Source organism: Triturus cristatus, chromosome 12, assembly GCF_964204655.1.
Source record: "Triturus cristatus chromosome 12, aTriCri1.1, whole genome shotgun sequence".
Classification (NCBI taxonomy): domain Eukaryota; kingdom Metazoa; phylum Chordata; class Amphibia; order Caudata; family Salamandridae; genus Triturus; species Triturus cristatus.
The window spans coordinates 263,500,461-263,520,074 of record NC_140595.1 but is presented as its reverse complement, the minus strand read 5'-3'; the positions used below and the strand labels follow the sequence as shown (position 1 = coordinate 263,520,074).

General features: G+C 43.4%; 1 protein-coding gene and 1 long non-coding RNA gene across 4 annotated transcripts in view; one reads left to right on the top strand and one right to left on the bottom strand.

The window, feature by feature from the left end:
• LOC146775817 (FH1/FH2 domain-containing protein 1-like) overlaps positions 1-19,614 on the top strand; it is a 2,636,482-nt gene that overhangs the window by 1,410,478 nt on the left and 1,206,390 nt on the right. The window lies entirely within an intron of this gene.
• The window catches only part of LOC146775820 (uncharacterized), a 185,842-nt gene continuing 179,289 nt past the window's right edge, over positions 13,062-19,614 (bottom strand). The window contains exons 2-3 of the long non-coding RNA XR_014972396.1: positions 13,547-13,618; positions 13,062-13,429 (exon numbers count right to left, since the gene is read on the bottom strand). This is a non-coding gene — a long non-coding RNA (uncharacterized LOC146775820). The remainder of the gene's footprint in view (positions 13,430-13,546; positions 13,619-19,614) is intronic.

The window sequence follows — 19,614 nt, the reverse complement described above, 5'->3', positions numbered from 1 at the left end:
ATCACTCAGGGGCAAGCAGAAATTAGACACTACTGGCCCAGTGAGCCCTGATCTATCCCAAAAGGACATGCAAATGTCTTAGCCAGCAGTGTGGGACGTAGTAGTCACCTGTCCTACTGTAAAGGGCCCACATGACCTAAACACTAGATTAAGCCAAGCTCAGCCCAAGGATATCTGTCAACCCCCCAGGGATACTTTAGAGAGCTATATTATCAAGCCCCCGGTCATATAAATTAAGTGCATTCCCCAAGTCTAAATCTTCTTTCCTGGAACATAGCTGGACTAGCCTCTAAACTGGACAGCCCGGAATGGGGACTCTTTATTGAGCATCATGAGATCTGTATGTTTCAAGAAACATGGGCCAGGGATGAAACTCACAGACTGGGTTATGCGTAATTTAGCATTCCAGCCACCCTTGCGGGGAACTGCAGACCATCTGGGTGGTTGTGCACCTATGTAGGGGTACATCTGGGCTGTGAGGCAAAACAACTAGAGAGCTTCTCACATGACACCCTTTGTGTCCTTTTATACTTCCACTCAAAAATAAGCATTATGCTAATAAATGTATATTCGCGACCAGTACTCCGAGGCCAAGAGTCCACCACTTTTGATCAACTAAGTACCTTTCTCCCAACCATTCCTCCAAACTGTGGGGTGATCATTGGCGGAGACTTCAATTGCCAATTTGAACCCCTGAATGGTTTGATTACGGGCACATTTGACAAGGAGGACCGATACTGGTCCATACCAGAACCCAATATACCTCCAGCAAGGGCCTGGACACCGTTAGTACTGCAGATATGTACTCTAACATTAAACTTCTCACTGAGAGCATGTAACGGACACACAATATCTCATAGCCCGGGGAAACATAATTTTAATACACCGGGGCATACTTCATTCATCGATTACATTATGATAGACACAAAATTATGGCACAGAGTGATAGATTTTAAAATCAGTCCTCGCTATGATAGCGACCACAATGCTCTCATTTTAGAAATAGCAATGCCATGTGCTAGAAATGTGCCTGATAAGTTGCCAGCACCAGACCCATGCCTGATCCAGTTTAACGGAGGGAGAAGAGTCCGATGGGGCGAAATCTCTCAATCATAAGAAAAACTGGCCAAGCTCTACCACCAAATTATTCCACACCTCCTGGTTGCAAACCAAGCAGTAGAGATTAAGGGTACCCCCAATCCCCTCTTGAGAATTTTTAACAATCACCAAGAACTGGTTGCCTCTTTGGTCATCTTCTTTTATCAAAATAAAAAGCCCTGGGTGACCAATTATCCTAAGCACCAATGGTTTAATGCTAGTTGTCGAGCAGCCAAATGTGACCTTATTTCCGCCATCAAAATTAATGACAAGACAGTGATCAAAGAAGCAAGAGTAAAATACAAGAGTGCTACGGCTAAGGCTAAAAGAAGTTTGGAGTCCCAAAAATGGGACGACATTAGAAGCGCATTAAACACACATGACTTGAGGACCTTCTGGAACATCATAAACACTGGTTCCCAGGTTGGCAAATCAGCCATAGAACCTAATATAGATGAAGGAGTATGGGAGGCCTACTTTGAATCCCTTTACACAAAGGCTTAGGATGGGGAAGGGAATGTGGTTGGACGGTCATTACACTCTGGTTCAATATCTGACGATGTCCTCCCAATCTCTTTGAGTGAGGTCACCGATGCCCTAGGAAAGATAACACCAGCTAAAGCCGCAGGGCTGTACAAGATTCCTGGTGACCTCTTCCGCTCTGATCCCACTATTTGAGCCCCTTACCTGTTCACTCTGTTTAATTCTATATTACAAGGCATGGTGATTCCTACCACCTGGACAGGGGCTGAAATAATACCAATTTACAAAAAGCGCTCCTAGCTTTCGCCTGCCAATTATCGCCCTATTAGCCTCATAAATAGGCCAGAAAATATTCACCCGTGACTTATTGGGATGACTCCAGATTTGGATGGAGGAACATAATATTCTTACCCCCCTTCAAGCCAGGTTTAGAGCAAGAATATCTACAACTGATCACATTTTTAAGCAACAGTTGATACATTGGAAAACCGTATGTATAGAGGGTGGCAGCCTCTACCTTATATTTGTAGACCTAAAATCTGCTTTCGACCTGGTACAGAGGGACAAACTTTGGGCAATTTTACTAGACTTGGGAGTCCCAAAGCACCTGTGTCATCAGTTAAAACGCCTACATGAGGGTAACTGCCCAAATTAAATATGGCAAAAATGGCGAACTCTCAACCCCCTTGCCCGTAGAGAGAGGTGTCCTCCAAGGGTGCGTCCTGGCCCGACCCTCTTCTGCCTTTTTATCAATGGCCTAATAGATACACTGAATGACGGGAAGAACATTGATGCCCCTAGGCTGGCGAAGCGTAAAATTCCAGCCCTGATGTTTGCAGACACGCTCCGGCTCGCAAATCCCCTGTGGGAATTCAGAGGACCCTCGATAATTTTAGTGCCTTCTGCAAACATTGGGGATTAGAGATTAATCTCCAAAAAACAAAGTATATGGCCTTCAACGTAGGCAATTCCACCCGTCCTAATCCCTGCATGGATAGCAGACCCCTGGAGAGGGTAACCATCTTTGAGTATCTGGGAATTACGTTAACGGAGAGAATGGACTGGGGTGCCCAAATTAACAAAGCTGGTCTGAAATTAACTCAGACAATGGGGGGTATTTTAAAATTATACAGGAGCTGCACTGAAAAATTGGTCAGTCCAGTGGTGGAAATCTACAAAGTTCTGGCAAGGAGTGCTGCCCTATATGGAGCAGAATTATGGGGACATTGCGCATCTGTCTCGTTAGCTCGCACAGAGAATTCATTGATTAGACATCTTTTGGGCCTTCCCACTAGTACACCCCTAACATCTCTCCGTATGGATCTCGGGATTAGACCCATTGCGGACGAAGTTGCCCTTAGACCCCTACTCTATTGGCGTCGCCTGTGGAGCACCCCGGAACTAGCTGCATATAGGGATGAACTGATTGAAGTTATGGGGCTGCTAGGTGCATGGAAGCTACCATGGTTGGTGTACATTAAGAGCATATGCGAGGGCCTGGGTAGGGGCAGTCTATGGAGCAAAGCAGAAGAGACCTCCCAAATAACCTCCAGAAAGCCCTTGGTAGAGAGGTTTTAGAGATCTCAAACTCACGAGCTCGAGAGGAGGCTCACTGTGGGCCGACTGACTATTGAGTTCTTGGAAGTAAAAAACAGTTGCAGCCTAGAATTGGTGCTGGACCTCATCCAGCCACTCCTCGCCAAAAAGCTCTACTTACAATTTAGATATGGAGTCCTTCCGCTACGCTAATTCACAAAAAATGGGATGGCTCCACCAACGGGGAGTGCCCAGCGTGCAATAATACAGACGAGACGGAGCTTCACGTGTTATTTTTTTGCCAGGGCTATAGGAGGACTAGGTCTCGTTGGTTACTCCAACTGTGTAGGAACCTGGGGTCCAGACACTGCAGTGAAGTGTACAGGCTGCTAAAATCCGACACACATACGCACATTGTCTTTTCTATCTCACGTTTCCTATTCACCACCGTGGTGCACCCGTAGAGCCATTCTTAAAAAAGATGGTCAATTTGAATGGCAATAATTCATGACCACCTCCTGATTTATTCTCCCCATTGTCGAATTTGTACTATTGTTTTTATTCTTTCTATGTTAATCTGATTGAACTGCCGTGATGAATTACTCATGTCCACACCAAATGTTACATATATTGTGGCCCTTTATGGCTATTGTTCTAGGCAACTTTTATACTGCCAAGTTGGGGCAAATATGATGGATGAGTAAACGTTATTGTTCTTGGGGGATTCATATTTTCTATTAAAGCCTTTTTAAAACAGCTCATAGCTTAAAGAATCAAATAGGAGGATTATCATGACTATTGTCCTGCATTGACATAGACTTTGAGTTTATTTTTCATTACTATAGGTGCATTGCAAATTTAAAAAATGTAATACACAATTAGCCAATAATGACCCCTTGAAATAACATTATCTAGCACAATGCACAAGCACTTTCGTGCCCTGTATACAATCAAGGCAGATGTGGGGAATAGATGTCCCAGAAATTGGAATATTGACTCTTTCTATATCTATTTTTAAATTGTGTAAAAGTAATTGAATTTTAACTGTTATTTTAATGATGCTTTTATGGCCATGTGTGCCGAAATAACGTTTTTATGAACAATGAAAAGTTTCTGAAGTGGTTTCCTGGGACCTAGTAAAAAATCCCTAAGATCCATATCCTGTGTGAGTAAGGATAAGTGTTGTTTCACCTGTGTGAGTGTTGAGGTTTTTAGCCAATCAAGGCACAACTTCCCAAAACTGTATGACGTCCCTACCCCTGGATGTTGTCTCTGTACATAGCGCGGATCTGGCCTATGGATTGTGAACCCTTCGGTTTTACCTATGAATCTTTTCTGACAACCATTGGTGTCTGTGGGCCAAATCAACCATTTCTTCCAATTGGGGTCTGATCTGTTATATTGTATAATGTCATCTATTGTAATCCCTTCCTGTGTTGTTTCGTTACCCTCGGTGTGTGATGATGTTGGCAGCTGAGGTGTGTTCAAGTCTTAATTCTTGGCTAGTCGAAGGCAAGACATCTGTTGCACTGTCTCGTTCAAAAACATGAGTTGTTGAGGGATGAGGCATGCTCTAAATAAAGCTTCTATCCCCTGCACTTGTCAATCCCTAGTACCCCAGACTGATTTTAAACCTATGGTGTCTTTTCATAAGTCGTAACCTTGTTCAGACAACTGGGCAATAAAGGATGCAGAGTAAATGTGTTTGGTGTTTGTCAACATATTTTTCTGTGCTGATGTTGGTGCAACCTGTTAATAATATGAGGCTGGGTCAGACATATTAAATCCCGAAAAATATGGAAACTATTGTGCAGAGGTTTTTGAACTGTCCTTTGGCGGTGTTGGACAATGTTCCCACTGGTGGTATGTGAACACATTTCTAGGATATGCAGATTTATGCAGAAAGTGATGACCATAATGTTGATAATAATACATGGTTTCGTAATCTGATGTGTCTTCCAATGTTTCACTATTAGAAAACGCAGCAGATTTTCCCAAATCAGACATGTTATTAACAGTTTCAAAATCCCAATCATTGGAAAATGTACTTGAGGTAATGATATCACTTTTTTCATTACCTCACTTAATGATATTTTAAATAAAAGTGGAATTTTTCAAAGTTCGGTCGGGCCGAAAATGTCGTAATCAACCTTGTCCCAAACTACACCATCCGGTACAGGAACTGCTGTAATGTTCACTGATGACAAGTCTCTTTGTCCTCTATGGGATGATTGATGTGGTTTCAAAATTAAATTCACATTTTGGGCTGCAGAACTTTGCCGGATGTATTGCCCATTAATAAGCATGTTAAAAACTATTACTAAGCCTAGCCAGAAAAGAAAGAAAAGCACCTCGGGAATTATCCATAGTTCTACCCATGGTGATACCAGGTAAGTCTTTTTAAGAAAGTTCAGAAAGTCTTTAACTTGCTGCTTGCGTGATTTTTGGGCTGGCGTCGTTTAAGGTTCACTTGGATCCAAAGAAAACGTATCAAAGTTTATGAAGTAGTTCGATCAAATGATGGAATTGCATCAGGATTCGTTGAAATCGTATTTTGCTCTAGTCGAGGCATGTTGACGTAAACATCAGTATTTGGTCTTATAGCAATTTGTTTATTTTGTTGAGTTTGATTTTGAAGTTGAACGTCCAGTTCAAGGGGAACGATTTCTTTTTTTTTAAACTTTTTTAATAATGTAAAAAATCAATAGATTCAACAATATTATACATTATGCAAATCAAATAAAAAGCAAAACAAAGAAAAATGCAAAGGTATTGCTTTCATGCTTTTCCCCCCTGATTTAACCCCCCTGCCCTTGCCTCCCCTCCCCCTCCCCCCCCTCCGTCGATTGGTCACCCTCCGGTGGCTTTCCAGATTCAGGTACAAGTTCAAATAAAGCTTTTAAACATATCACTCATTGTTCGCCAACCATCTAGTCAATTACGCCCAGATTTCTTGACCTTTCCTTCGGGAGCGCGGTCCCCTCCTTGCATAAATAGCTTTTTCCAAATTATAATTCGCAATTAATCAAGAAAGCCATTGTTTGAACCCTTGTGGATTAGGGTCCAACCATGCAGATGCTGAGCACAGGCACAGTATTGCCATGCCAATAAACACTATGTTTTCCCCAGGGTTCCCCTGCAGGTCCTGGTCTACCCCAAGTCCAATTGACATTGGTGTGAGGGAATAGGCAATCGCCAGGGCATCATTATAAAAACTGGTAATTTCTCAAAACATTACAGGTGGCAAAAATATGACTCCGGTCTGCTTGATATAGGGCGCAGTTCCTATATACAGTTCCTCTTCCTGTTCCCCATTTGCCGATATTTTTGTTTTAGGGGTATAATAAAGCGAAAAACACTATTTATAGTATTGAGCCTGAAGTCGGGCAGGTACTACAATATTCTGTGCTAAATTAGTTGAATGAAGAAATAGTTCCTCTGAAACGCCAGTCTCTGCCCTCCATTTTGCAGCTTGATTTTTAATATCATCTGGCATTAATGAGATAAAGAGATTATAGACAACACCGATAGATACATCTCTATACTTTCTAAGTTTATCTATAATTTCAACGTTGGAGAACCCATTTGGCACCCCCCCCCCCCTTTCTTTGTCAAAAAGTCCCGGATTTGTAAAAACGTAGTCTCTACTGTCTAGCCCAAACCATTCTCTAAGATTTTCAAAAGAGGCCAGCCCTGTTGAGGAAAAAAGCCTCCAAGTTTAGTCAAGCCTGCGACACTCCATATTTCTATAATAGAGCCTTTAAAAATATCCGGCGAAATGGGGTTGTCACAAAGTGGCGTATAAAAATTCAAGCGGCCAAGCTCAGTAAGTTTCTAAATACATTTTAGATCCTTGAACCCGCCTTGTAATGTCTTGAAGCAAACTTTCTTGTAATGATTGTCATTCAAGTGTCGCCAGCCCACCCCCATGCCTCTGTCCCCATAACAAGCTCAAGTGGTGATGGTATCTCTTCAATCTTGCTTTCTCTCGGTTTTTCCTGGATGAGAACTAAATTATGCAATATAGTGATGGCCCAATAATAGAGTTTAATGTTTTGTAGGGCCAATCCCCTTTCTTTGGGCAAAGAGAAAAATTTAAATGCTCTTCTAGGTTTCGCGTATCCCCAAATAAATCTGGAAAATATATCTTCAATTGCTTTGAGACATTTGATATCAAATTCGAAAGGGATTGCCTGCAGCAAATACAAAAGTTTTGGAAAAAACAGCATTTTGATGCTGTTGCATCTACCAATAATAGATAGATGTAAGTTATGTAGTCTGGCCAGTTCTGGTTTAATTTTGGCTATTAGTGGTTCGATACTGTCCTTCACAATACAGTCAGTGTTAGCCATGATATCTACACTCCGGTGTGTTGCTTTTCCAACCACTCGGTCATCATTAATCCTAGCATACTCATTGCAGATGATCTGAGTTTTGTTGCGATTGAGGGAATACCCAGAGAGTGGCCCAAATCTCGCCACCTCTATTTCAATTTCGCCGATAGCTACGTCAGGGGTCACCAAAGCGATATCATCGGCGTATGCCAGGACTTTGGTTTCCCAGCCGTTGGTTATGATGGGCCGAATAACCCTATTATGTTCTACCTGGCGTAGAAAGGAAAGGGGTCAATATATATTGCAAATAAGAGAGGCAAGCTCGGACAGCCCTGCCGGGTATCTCTCATTATATTAAAGCTGTCAGTAAGTTCTCCATTCACCAAAAGTTGTGCGGTGGGAAGGACATAAAGCATTTTGAAGGCTTGCAAAAAGCCCTTTCCAATCCCCACCCTCGACAAAGCCTCCCAAAGAAAGGGCCAGGAAACTCTGTCGAAGGCCTTGTCCGCATCCAACAAAATTAATGCTATTGGTGTGAAATATTTTGCGTCAAAGTGTAATGGCTCTTCGTATGTGATCGGTTGTCCCACGACCAGGAATAAACCCATGCTTTCGTGTAGATGTGTAGATATAACCATATGGATTACCGAGGCCAGGCGTGTAGCTAGCATTTTTGTGTAAATCTTGTTGTCAGAGTTGATCAGTGTTATGGGGCGCTATGAGCCAGGATCTGTCAGTGTTTTTTTTTTTTTTAAGAAATATGATTTTGACCTGTGACCAAGATTCTGGTGGTCTACCCCTTTGAAAATATGTATGACCAGCTGCATCATACACTCTTTCAGCTGTGTTAAAGATTTTTTTGTAAAATTCAAGGGGTATGTTATCAAGACCAGTACCACTAGGCAGGCTGTTGATGCACATTAGTATCTCTAACCATTGAGGCAGCTCCTCCAACTGTAGTTGTTCCTCCTGTGGGAATTGTTTTATGGGGATCTGATTAAGATATGTCACCAAATTTCTTTGTGGATCTTCATAATAAAGCTTTTGGTAATATGAGTGAAATACCTTTCGAATGCCGGCTGGGTCTGAGATTAGTCCCTTCACAGGGTCTTCAATCTCTGAAATTAAATTTCATGTTGCCTTTTGTCTAGGGCTAATGGCAAGATGATTTCCCACTCGCTCGCTGCATTCATAAGCTTCCTCTCGCCAAGCAGCAAGTTTATCGGCAGCACCTTTAGCTATTATCTCCATGATTGCCGATTTAGCAGCCATAACCCTTACTTCTGCTTCCCTGTGTTCACCTCCATTTTGAACTATATTAATCAGCTCTTCTTCAGCAGTTGCTAATCTCGCTAATCGCTCATTCATTGTAGCTTGTTTTTTTTAATTCATTGTAAGAGAAAATCTAAGTGTTTCCCCCCATATTCCTGCCTTAAGTGAATCCCAAACAATGTCAATTCTAGCGCTTTCTATAATCTCTTTAAGAAATTGAGGTATCCACCCCTTCATGTGATCACAATATTTTTCATTAAAATGAAGCACCCGATCAAAGCTCTATGTAAAAGACGCACCACCTTTAAGCCCTCCCATCTTGATCTCTACTATTAACGGGTTATGATCTGCCAATATACGAGGAGTCTTTTCAATTTTGCAATCATGCAGTAGCGAGTGGGATACTAGAATACAATCTATTCTTACATGTTTGCTGTGTGGATGATAAGAATAAGTGAAGCCAGGATTTGTGGGATTCTGCCAGTTCCAAAGATCCGTGAGCGCATGTTCCTGACATAATATCCTTAGTGCCCTAAATACCTTTGGTTTGCGGCCCTTATAAATCCAACCTAGCTCCTGTCTCAAATTCTTATCAGCAGGCAAGTTTATATTAAAGTCCCCACAAATTATTAACGGGAGTGGCCAATTAGCTAATTTTTTTATTAATATGATGAAATACCGTTGGGTCATCTAGGTTACTACCACTGATGGAGCAAATAGTAAATGGGTCCCCCTCATTCCTATGATATTGAGTGATTGCCCATCTTCCTAGCTGATCCACTGCCGTGCGGCTGAATTGTAGCGTGCGATTAGATGCCAGAATTGCGACCCCACGTGTGCAAGAGTTCTGCATTGTGGCCCCCACCAATACATACCTAAGTGTCCCTAAAAGATGTTTCTGTAAATTTTCAATAAGCATTTCCTGCATGCAGATTATAACTGCTTTTAGTAGCCTTAATCCTGCTGCTGTATTCCTTCTTTTTTTAGAATAATTGAGGCCGCAAATATTAATCGTGGCGATACGTAGCTTACTCATTTATACTTGAGAGGTGCTAATTCTGCCTTGAAAATAGGATTTTACAGACTATAGTCTCCCTTTTATTAGACCAAACCCCAACCCTTCCACCCCCCAGTGCTCCCCCTCCACCCTTCCCCTCCCACCACCTATCCTTGAGGTTACCTGGCCTTGCCAAGGCCAGGAGAATGGCATATGAGGGACAAAAGACCCCGCGCTGCCGCACGTCTTCCCTACCCCTATTCACCCCTCAGTGAGATAACAACAAAAAAAAAGGTCTTTTTAACATTGTATACATTCTAAGTGTAGCAAAAGAGATTCAACATATTTATCTTTCCTGATAAAAAGAGAAAGAGGGAAAAGGAGAGTAGGAGAGAGCCAACCAAGCTAATTTAAATGAGAAGCGAGAAAAGATAAGTAAAGATATCATTAGAAATGTTAATAATGCTCAGGTAAAAATATTGGAGTATTATAATGGGATTCCTTCCCAGCTACTTATATTTAGAGCATTTGACAGTTGTCTGTTATTATTTGTTCCCAGTTCGATCAGTAATTTCCTGTAGATATGCTTTGGCCTAAATCTCGGAAACAAAACTACGTGTAATTCCCTTGCAAACGATTTTCAGCTGCGCTGGGTTCTACAAGTACACGTCAGCTCCTAGTTGTTGGAAGGGAGTGAAGAGCTGCCTCAGCCTTCATCTCCGTTCGACTGTAGCGTGGGCAAAGTCAGGTCTTGTGAAGAAAGTGATCTAATCAAATACCTTTGTTCGTAGGTCTGGCCACATCATACAGAGCCTGCCGTAGGAGAAAGTGGCCAAAAAACAGAAGCATAGCGTGGGGATGCTGAGGCGTAGCAGAGGCACGTTTGAAGGGAGTAATTGGGAATCTGTGCACCCGCTGGATTTCTTTGTCCCAGTCCCAAGTGTGTAACTGGGAAGGCCCCTTTGAGAAGCGTAATCATGTAGCCCCTAGGATCATCCCCTTCCACACCCTCCGAAATGCCTAAAAAGCGGAGATTATTGCGCCGCTGCCTATTTTTCTGCTCCTCCATCTTCCATATGAGGTCCTTGACTATGCCCTCATGTTCATCTCCTTGGGTTTTCAGTGCGGCTAAGTCTCTTTCTAGATTTTCTGCCCATACTTCAACTGAAGCCATCCGATCAGCAATCTCTGCACAGGTTCTGCTGACCTTCCTAACCGACCCTTGTAGTTTTTTGGCGGCTAAACGTGATCTGCGACTGTCAGATTTGGCTTCCTCCTGGAAACTCTTGATGGTCTGTAAAACTGTTGCCAGTGCGGGCTCAATCTTCACCCCATCTTCCCCCTTCTCTGCTGCCGCCATTATTGCCTGTAATTGTACAATTGCCTCCTGAGACAACTGTTGTATCTGACATGACTGTAAGTTGCGTAGTCCCATCTCAGATCTGCACCACTTCCTCTGTCAGGGGTATCACATCTTCTTTGTCGGTTCCCCTTCTTCTTTCTTTGAACCTTTCTCTGCCCATGTCTGTTCTCATAAAGTTCTGTGTTAGAGCTCCTGTTCCCATTAGGCCCATCTTCTTCACTTGAAGCAGATATGCTTGTATCCGATATTTCAGATTCGTCGGTTAGCGAGTATAACTTTTCCGGCAGGTTGTCAGGCGTATTAGGTGAGATACAGGGGGACTTGCCACGTGTGCTTTGCGCTGCCTCTAGGGCGTTTTTTGATCCCTTACATGGTTTGCTGCTATTGGTTTCTTCTTTAGCATCAGAACCATCCCCATCCGTGTAGTTTGGTAAATTGACAGGGGCCTCCTGATCGGGGATTGAGCGAGCGTCTATCGCGGTTTCCAGGCTGGTTAGGGGGTAGAGTGCATCTCGGGGTTGACCATAATCTCCTGTACTGTAGAAGAGGGAGCACGTAAATGTGTTTCTTTAAATGTATCTACACCTGCCTCACATTGTTTAATCAAAGTTGTTTCCATGCCTTTGGCCCCATCTGTTGCGGTATGAATCTTAGGTCCTGGTCCCCCTGTTAGCCCAAAGCTGCTCGTGATTAATGGTTGACAGTGTCTAGGATCTTTGAGTTGTAGCTGGCGGTTTTCTTGTGGCTTTTCCTTTTCCTTCTTGATTTACACCCTCCACTCCCTCATAGTTCTCTCCCTTCTCCCCCTTCTCTCTTCTTTCGGGCACCTTGCTTTTGTTCCCGCAATTATTTAGTCTTTTTTGCCGGTTCTCGGCCACCGCAGAGCCGGGTTGCAGTTCTGAATGTGCTTGGAAACCGAGTTGCATATTTTTACTTTTTGCAGCTTTCGCCTCCCTGCCAGCCATCCTTACTTGTGCTTGTTGAGTTCTCCTGCTACTACAAAGTATCCCGGTAATTTAGTAGGCTGCGAAGAAATCCGCGTATTGCCTAAGCAGCTGCTGTCCCTCGAATACCTCCCTCACATCGAGCGGACTGCTGTGACTCACCGTCAGGTTTCTGCGTCGGAGCAGTGTTGATTTAGAGTCACGTCGCAGTGTGAGGTGCATCGAGGATGTCCGATTCACGGAGGCTCTCTCGAGCCTGGGATGTGGTGTGTGGGTGATTTGCATTAAATCAGCTTGTCGCCCCGCAAGTCTGTCGGCAAGGTAAGGCTGTGCTGTAATGCCGGGATGGCTTCATTCATATTCTCTTTATGCCAATTTGTATGATGCGGGATTCCGTTTTCAGGTTCAAGCGCAGTTGAAAAGCACTTTCTCGGGGTCTGACCAGCGGAGCATCGCGTCGGAGTTATCGCTCAGACGCCATCTTGCCTCCAGTATATACAAGGGGAACAAGTTCCATAGCATTGTTGCATAGACCTTCATTACGTACAGGAGGCTCTTCGAACGTGATGAGTTTTTCTGTTTGAACTTCTTGGATTGTAGCGAAAGGAGGGTGTCTGCTACTTTGGTGTCCATGTGGCCTGCTACTTAGGATCGGTCACATAGTGTGGTTTGATTAGGTCGATTGAGACAAATCTTTTCTCCTTTTTTACGCCGAGAGGCGGTTGAAGTACAGTTCTTGTTCCTTCAATTGTTAGGACTGGCACAGGCTTTCTGTAAGATGGCCCAAATTCTTTCTTGCTATGCAAAACAAGGGGATCCCCTCTGGAGAAAGACATTTAAGGTCAGGGAGAAGAGGCGAAAAACAACAATACAATCTAAGAAAACTCCCTAATGACCTATATTTCTTTTTTCTGATTCAACATGAATTCAACATGGGCTGTACATAAAATTAAACAACAAGAGTACAAAATCATACACATATTTGTAAATCTTAACATTGTTTATTTTCTTTTTTTAATCGAACTTATTTTTATAATATCTTTTATCAATTTTACATATAAAATTAATATTGTAGGCATATACGCATGACTTTACAATATAATGACATTATCATATGTCAACATCATGCACCCCCAGGTAAAGAGACAACAAACAGCATTCCAGCAAGCTCTCATACATGCATACCTCTTCAACTACATTCATACCACATTCATAACTACATAAATCTGGAAAGTGGGAGACATATGGTTATTTTTAGTCTCCACGACCATTTAGAGCTACTGCATATAGCAGGATCTGAATTGCATTGGTCGACGCGTTTCGGTGGCTTGAAGTATAGATGGACACCACCTTCCTCAGGACCTGCCAGATATCAGACCAGAAGAGCTATACCCAGGGGAACCTAAAAAAGTATGAACACAATAAATATACAGCCCCTGATTGACAGTATGGTTTCTTTCTTGTCTGCTATTTTCTCTCTGACCAGATCCCCGACGTTTGGGATCCAGACAGGTCTTACCGTGACTGATTTGACTTCCCCAGTCTGCTTCAGGTGGACATTACTTTGTTGTATCCTGGATTCATTTAGATCCTGTAAAACAGTCAAACGTTCATGGATGTCAAAAGGCTTTTCATCCGCCACTGCACCTTCACAATCAAGATCAAGTACCCACATTCTTGTCCCAAATAGGCCCTCATATGGAATGATCCCCCCAGAGAACTTCTTGGCATATTGTTAAGGGCCCTCTGGACTCCATACAGATGTTTTACCCAGCTCTCACCCGTGCCTAATACTCTAGCTGTCAAAGTTTACTTTAATTCTCGGTTTATTCTCTCCACAATCAAATTTCCCTCGGGATGGTACGGAGATGAGTACCGCAATGCTACACCCAAACTTCCGATGGCTTCCTTGTAAGCCCTAGAGCTAAACGTGGGCCCTAGGTCAGAATGTAATGTGCTAATTGGGTATGTTAGTTAAATCAATGAGGACATTGTTCCATGTTGGCGGTGAAACAAAAATAGCGATCACCTGCTCAACAAAAAAGCAAGGGGAAAGAGAAAGAGTGTAGAGGGGGAAGGGAGGTAGAAGGGAGGTGAAGAGAGGCAGAGAGAAATTTCCCCAGTGTCAAGGATCCAATCCCGAAGGGGAGGACTCAATGTAGCCTCTTGTTGGCCCTCACACACCCCGAAGGATGTCTTGCTTCATCATTGGGCTTGTTGTTGCTCCTCGTCAGGCCGGCGCTGCAATGCCCGACGGTCCCCCGAAGGGTCTCTTTATCGGAGGTCTTTTAAAGAGAAAAGCCGTAAGGTGAGTGCGGGTGTGTGGGCTTAAAAAACAGTGATGGATCCAAGAAGTAGGTGATTGCGTGCATGCAGAGTGTGTGGATAAAAATGCCTAGGGGTATCCAAAAAATACTATTTTAATGTTGTGGGGCCCCTGGCAAATAAAAAGACCGATAGGTCACGGGGTCACTACTAAGCGCAAGGTGCTAGTGTGACTTATAAAAAGGTCGACATGTTTCACGCCTAGTTAGCCCGGGAGGGTCAGTGGCGTTTCTTCAGGACCTAAGTTAGTGGAGGATGTGTACGGTGAAGACGGGGGTTCCAGTGATTGGAAGGGTAACCTGCGTCTATGGAAGGTAAAAAGAGGTACGGGGCTGCGGGGTACAATGACCTATTCAGCAGATAAAGCGTACCAAGCTAGTGTAAACCTCGTAAGTGTAAGCGAGGGCTTCCTAGGTGTTGCCGTGGCTGCCTGCGCCCTATTTGGGTTGCGTCGGGGGCCGGCTCATTCAGCACCTACCCTCTGCCAGCGGCTGCCTAATTGGGTAGGTCCATATAAAGACTCGCAAATCTTTGACTGTTTGAGCATCAGCCGAGCGCTGGGGCCACACCCATAGGAATCTCGAGCAGGACGCATGCAAACGGGCAGTCTCATGCTGTCTAATAATGGGATTTGTGCTGGTCGTGTTTTGGTGGAACCTTTCATCTGCTGGCAGATGTTGCATTTCAAGACATAGTCTTTAGTCTGCCTTGTTAATCCAGGCCACCAATAGCTTTGCTTCAACAAAGAAACTGTTGCCGTAGCTCCTGCATGGGCAGAACCTATCCCTTCGTTTGTTGCTAGTATTAAACCTAACCAACGATCCCTGTTTGGAATTACTCTATCCCCCACTCCAGGAATCTGAGCAAATGGAATGTTATTGGCATCTAAGTTGTAGGAGTCTTTGAGTGGAAACTTTTTCGGTAGTGCTTTGCTGTTTTTGCGTGAAGTAATGACAGCTACCATAATCTCACCGTCTATTCTCGTTTTAGAACGAGTGATTGCAGCTACGGAAGCCGTATGTACAGCCCCCTTTGCAGCTTCATCAGCCAATGATTTCCCTTCAATGTGAACGCCATCACTCTGATGACTCAGTGCATGTATCACATGAGTCCTTGGTAGTTCCGTTTTAACCTTTACTACCTGTTCCCATAGCCTTTTATGCTTAATTGTGCCACCTTTTGCATCTTTGAACCCGTTTTGAACCCAGTATTGCAAATATTCATTGTATGACTGTACACAGTAAAAGGAATCGCACACAATCAGTGTGGGGAATTCTCGATCCGTATTTACCATTGGCAGTATTGTTGCTTACTTCCTATGGCCGGTTGAGCAGATTCGTCAGTGTAAATTATACATTCATACTGATCCATAGGCTTTATTTCATTAGGTAGAGGATGTTCTGGTTCGTATTGCAGGAATTCTTGTGTCTTTAAATTTGGGTCGTACCTGTATGCTAAATCTGTTGCGGTGAGAGAATTGCCCCATTGGATCCATCTCGGATGTAAGGCTTTAGCGTTAGGGACGCTTGCCTTTGTCACAGCCTCTAAAGCTGGGACTGGAGTCACTACTATTATTCGTTTTCCCTGAGCCAGTGCTCTTTCTCTCACTACAGCAGTCTGTACCACTGTTAGAATCTTTTCTGTAGATGCAAAGCGCATCTCAGCATTTGCGTACAAATGTGACTTGTATGCAATTGGTACTGTTTCACCTTCATTATTTGTCAGACAGGTGTACCCAGATTGACCAGCAATTATATAGCTCACTAGTTGCGTACGTTTACGCGTTTATGTAAGTGTTTGGAAGCTATCATGTCAGCTTGTAAGGAACGAAGTGTATCTGTATGTTCCTGTGTCCAATTTCTTACTTAAAAATCAGGTTTTATTAAGTCGTAGAAAGGTTTTACTCTTTCTGCATAATCCAAAATGTATGTTTGACCAAAATTTAGGAATCCCAGTATTGAGCGTACTTTTTTTATGATCTTGGAGGTTGGAGCATCGCGCATTTTTCTAAAAAAAAATTAGCTGCCAGGCTTTTTCCTTTACTTGAAAGCTCATATCCTAAAAACAGGACACTGAGGTGGGCAATATTAGATTTTTTAAAGTTGAATTTATAGCCCTCAGATGCAAATCCCAAAATTATGGTATTTACTCTGTTCAAGTGTTCCTCTAGGTCATTGTCCATCAGATAAATATCATCCACATAGGACAATGCCCTGTCATCTAATTTTTGAAGTAACTCTGTTACTTTGGACAAAAACAACCCCGGGCTGTTCTTATACCCCTGAGGGAGTCGCTGAAATTGCCTCTGTGACCCTAGCACTGAGAATGCTGTTAAATACCTGCTTTCAGGCGCTATATTTTGGCACACAAATCCATTTGAGATATCAAGTGTTTCATATTTTTTCCGCACAATGTTATTCATTAATGCAGCACTGTGTGCATTTTGGACTGCAAATGTCTTACTGCAAGTGTTTAAATGTCTGTAATCTAAAACTAGAAGATATGTATTGTCAGGTTTCATGACAGGAAACAATGGATTGTTTATTTGCAAGTTTGAATCACCCTTTGGTATTCAAGTTGATCTAAGATCTCTCTGACCTGTTTTTTAGCTTCTTGCTTTATTGGATACTGCCTCTGTGCAGTTGGAGTATTTTGTAAAGAAATTTACCATGCTATTGATCTAATGTTTTTAACAGAAACATGGGCATCTGAGACCTCAGGACCAGACTGGAATGACGCAGTCCCTGAAGGGTACCTGGTAGAATTTGTCAATCGGTCAGGAGCAGTGGGGGGCGGCATTGGGATCATTTATAAATCCTATCTAAAAGTACTTTCACTACCAAAACTGGGTCTAGAAGCAGAAGCCATGAGCTTTAAAATTAAAAACAATAATTGTTTAATATTTACAGGCCTCCTTGTGTATCGCCCCCCCGGCGTAAGAGCGCCATTTACTAGAGCACTACTCACTTTTCTAGAATCCACATCTGACTCTGCTTCCTACACTATCCTGGGTGACTTTAACTTTCACTTAGAAGCAAACAATGAAACTGATTCAGCCACTCTAACGGACAATTTTCTTAGCTTTGGCACGACTCAGCTAATATCTAGCCCTACCCATACTGCGGGTCATACTCTTGATGGCATCTTCACCAACAATAGCCACATCAATGTTACCTCGATCCAAGCAGTCCCCTGGTCTGATCATAGTGCCATCTTTTTTAATCTGCCTCAGAATAACCTGGCTAACTACCGTAGGAGCCTCTTACTTCCTGAAAAAACACGTCCTTGGAACAAACTTGAACCTATCAGCTTGGCTGACTCACTTACAAATAACCCTCCTGCCCTTGAAACTGGCAACACTATCAGGGGAGCGATTAAATTTCAAAATTGTATCAGCGAGGCAGTCAATCAACTGGTGCCTGTCGAAATAAAAAAAACTAGAAGGCGATCTGTAACTGCGCTGTGGTATTCCGCAGAGGCGAAGCACATAAAAATGAAATGTCGACGACTTGAGCGGTTGTGGCGTTCGGATTATAGTGCTCTAAATAAATCAGTATATACCAAAGCCCTACAGGAGTATAAGACAGCAATAGTTCAGGCCAAAACAGCATATTTCACACATAAAATTCAGGCAGCCTCTAATACTACCAGAGAGCTATTCAAAACTGTCACTCATTTGACTAAGAGCCCCCGCGATTCTGTCTTCAGCCCTGATCAGAACCTTGTGACTAATATTGCAACCTTTTTTCAGCAAAAGGTTCAGAATGTGTACGATGATCTTAGTTCATCTGCACTAATTTTGCCCAATGATCACAATGACACTGCCCCCCTGACTGGGTCTAGCTATCCCTGTTTCCCGTTGTTAGAGGAGATACAGGTGGCAGACCTAATTGTACAGATGAAGTCAGGGTCCCCATTAGATCCATGTCCGCCACGCATTTTACACATGATTCCACAGACAGTGGCAGTTATCCTGACCCCTCCGGTGACTTCCCTAGCTGCTGGAAAAAAGCCTGCATTCGACCGATCCTTAAGAAGGGCTCGTTAGATCCAACGGTACTCAAGCACTACCGACCAATATCCTGCCTACCCTTGCCAGCTAAAATTCACGAAAAAGCCATAAACCAAGAAATGATGAAGTATGTTGACCACAACAAGCTCCTAGACCCCTCTCAGCATGGCTTTCGCCCCTTTCATTCAACAGAGTCCGCCCTGATCATGGCAACTGAAAACATTCGAAGGAAAATGGACGAGGGTGGTAGAACGGCTCTGATCTTATTAGATCTTACGGCGGCGTTCGATACCGTGAACCATTCGATCCTATTAAACAGACTAAAAACTCTAGGCTTTACTGGTACTGCACTAACTCTCCTAACATCCTTTTTGGATTTTCGAATCCAACAAGTACACTGGGAAGGTTTTCAATCTGATGAATTCTCCCTCCCAGGCGGGGTCCCTCAGGGCTCGGCGTTGTCGCCCACCCTGTTTAATTTATATGTTACTCCCTTAGCTGCCTTAATTCAATCTCATGGCCTACAATTAGTGTCTTACGCCGATGACACTCAAATTATAGTGTCAGTATCCCAGACCATTGAAGCCACGGCTGAGCGTTTTAAAAACTGCCTTCTTGATGTAAAAAATTGGATGAGCTGTAACTTTTTAAAATTAAATGCGGACAAAACCGAGATAATCTAATTCGGTCAGAAATTGTCTGTCTGGAACAACCTTTGGTGGCCTCCGGAGGCAGGCATCTGTCCTAGTCCTGTAGACAAGGTCAGAAATCTTGGCTTCCTGGTGGATAAAGATCTTTCCTGTAAAGCGCAGATTAACCAGGTTACTTCCACCTGTTTTTATACCATCAAGGTTCTTAGAAAATTCTACCCTATATCCCTCCAACGCTAAAAAAACCTGTAATGGGTGCCCTGATAATGTCCCGAGTGGACTATTGCAACTCACTCTACTTGGGCACTGGTGAAAAACAAATTAACAAACTTCAGGCAGGGAGGAGGAGCCTAGCGCGCATCCAAGATGGTCGCGTGAGCACAGGGCTCCCCGGACCCTTTCTGCTCCTCGGAATTTATCCTGAGAATATCCTGACGAGGTTTATGGAATCTGGGAGATGAAGACCAGCTGAGCACATATCTCTTTTCAAAAATCGAATAGGACCTGGGAATCCTGAGTTGTCGTCGTCGGAACTTTTGGGACCCACCCGACGGAGGTGACCGGGGTGACGGTGACCTGTGGGACCGGGTCGCAATTGAT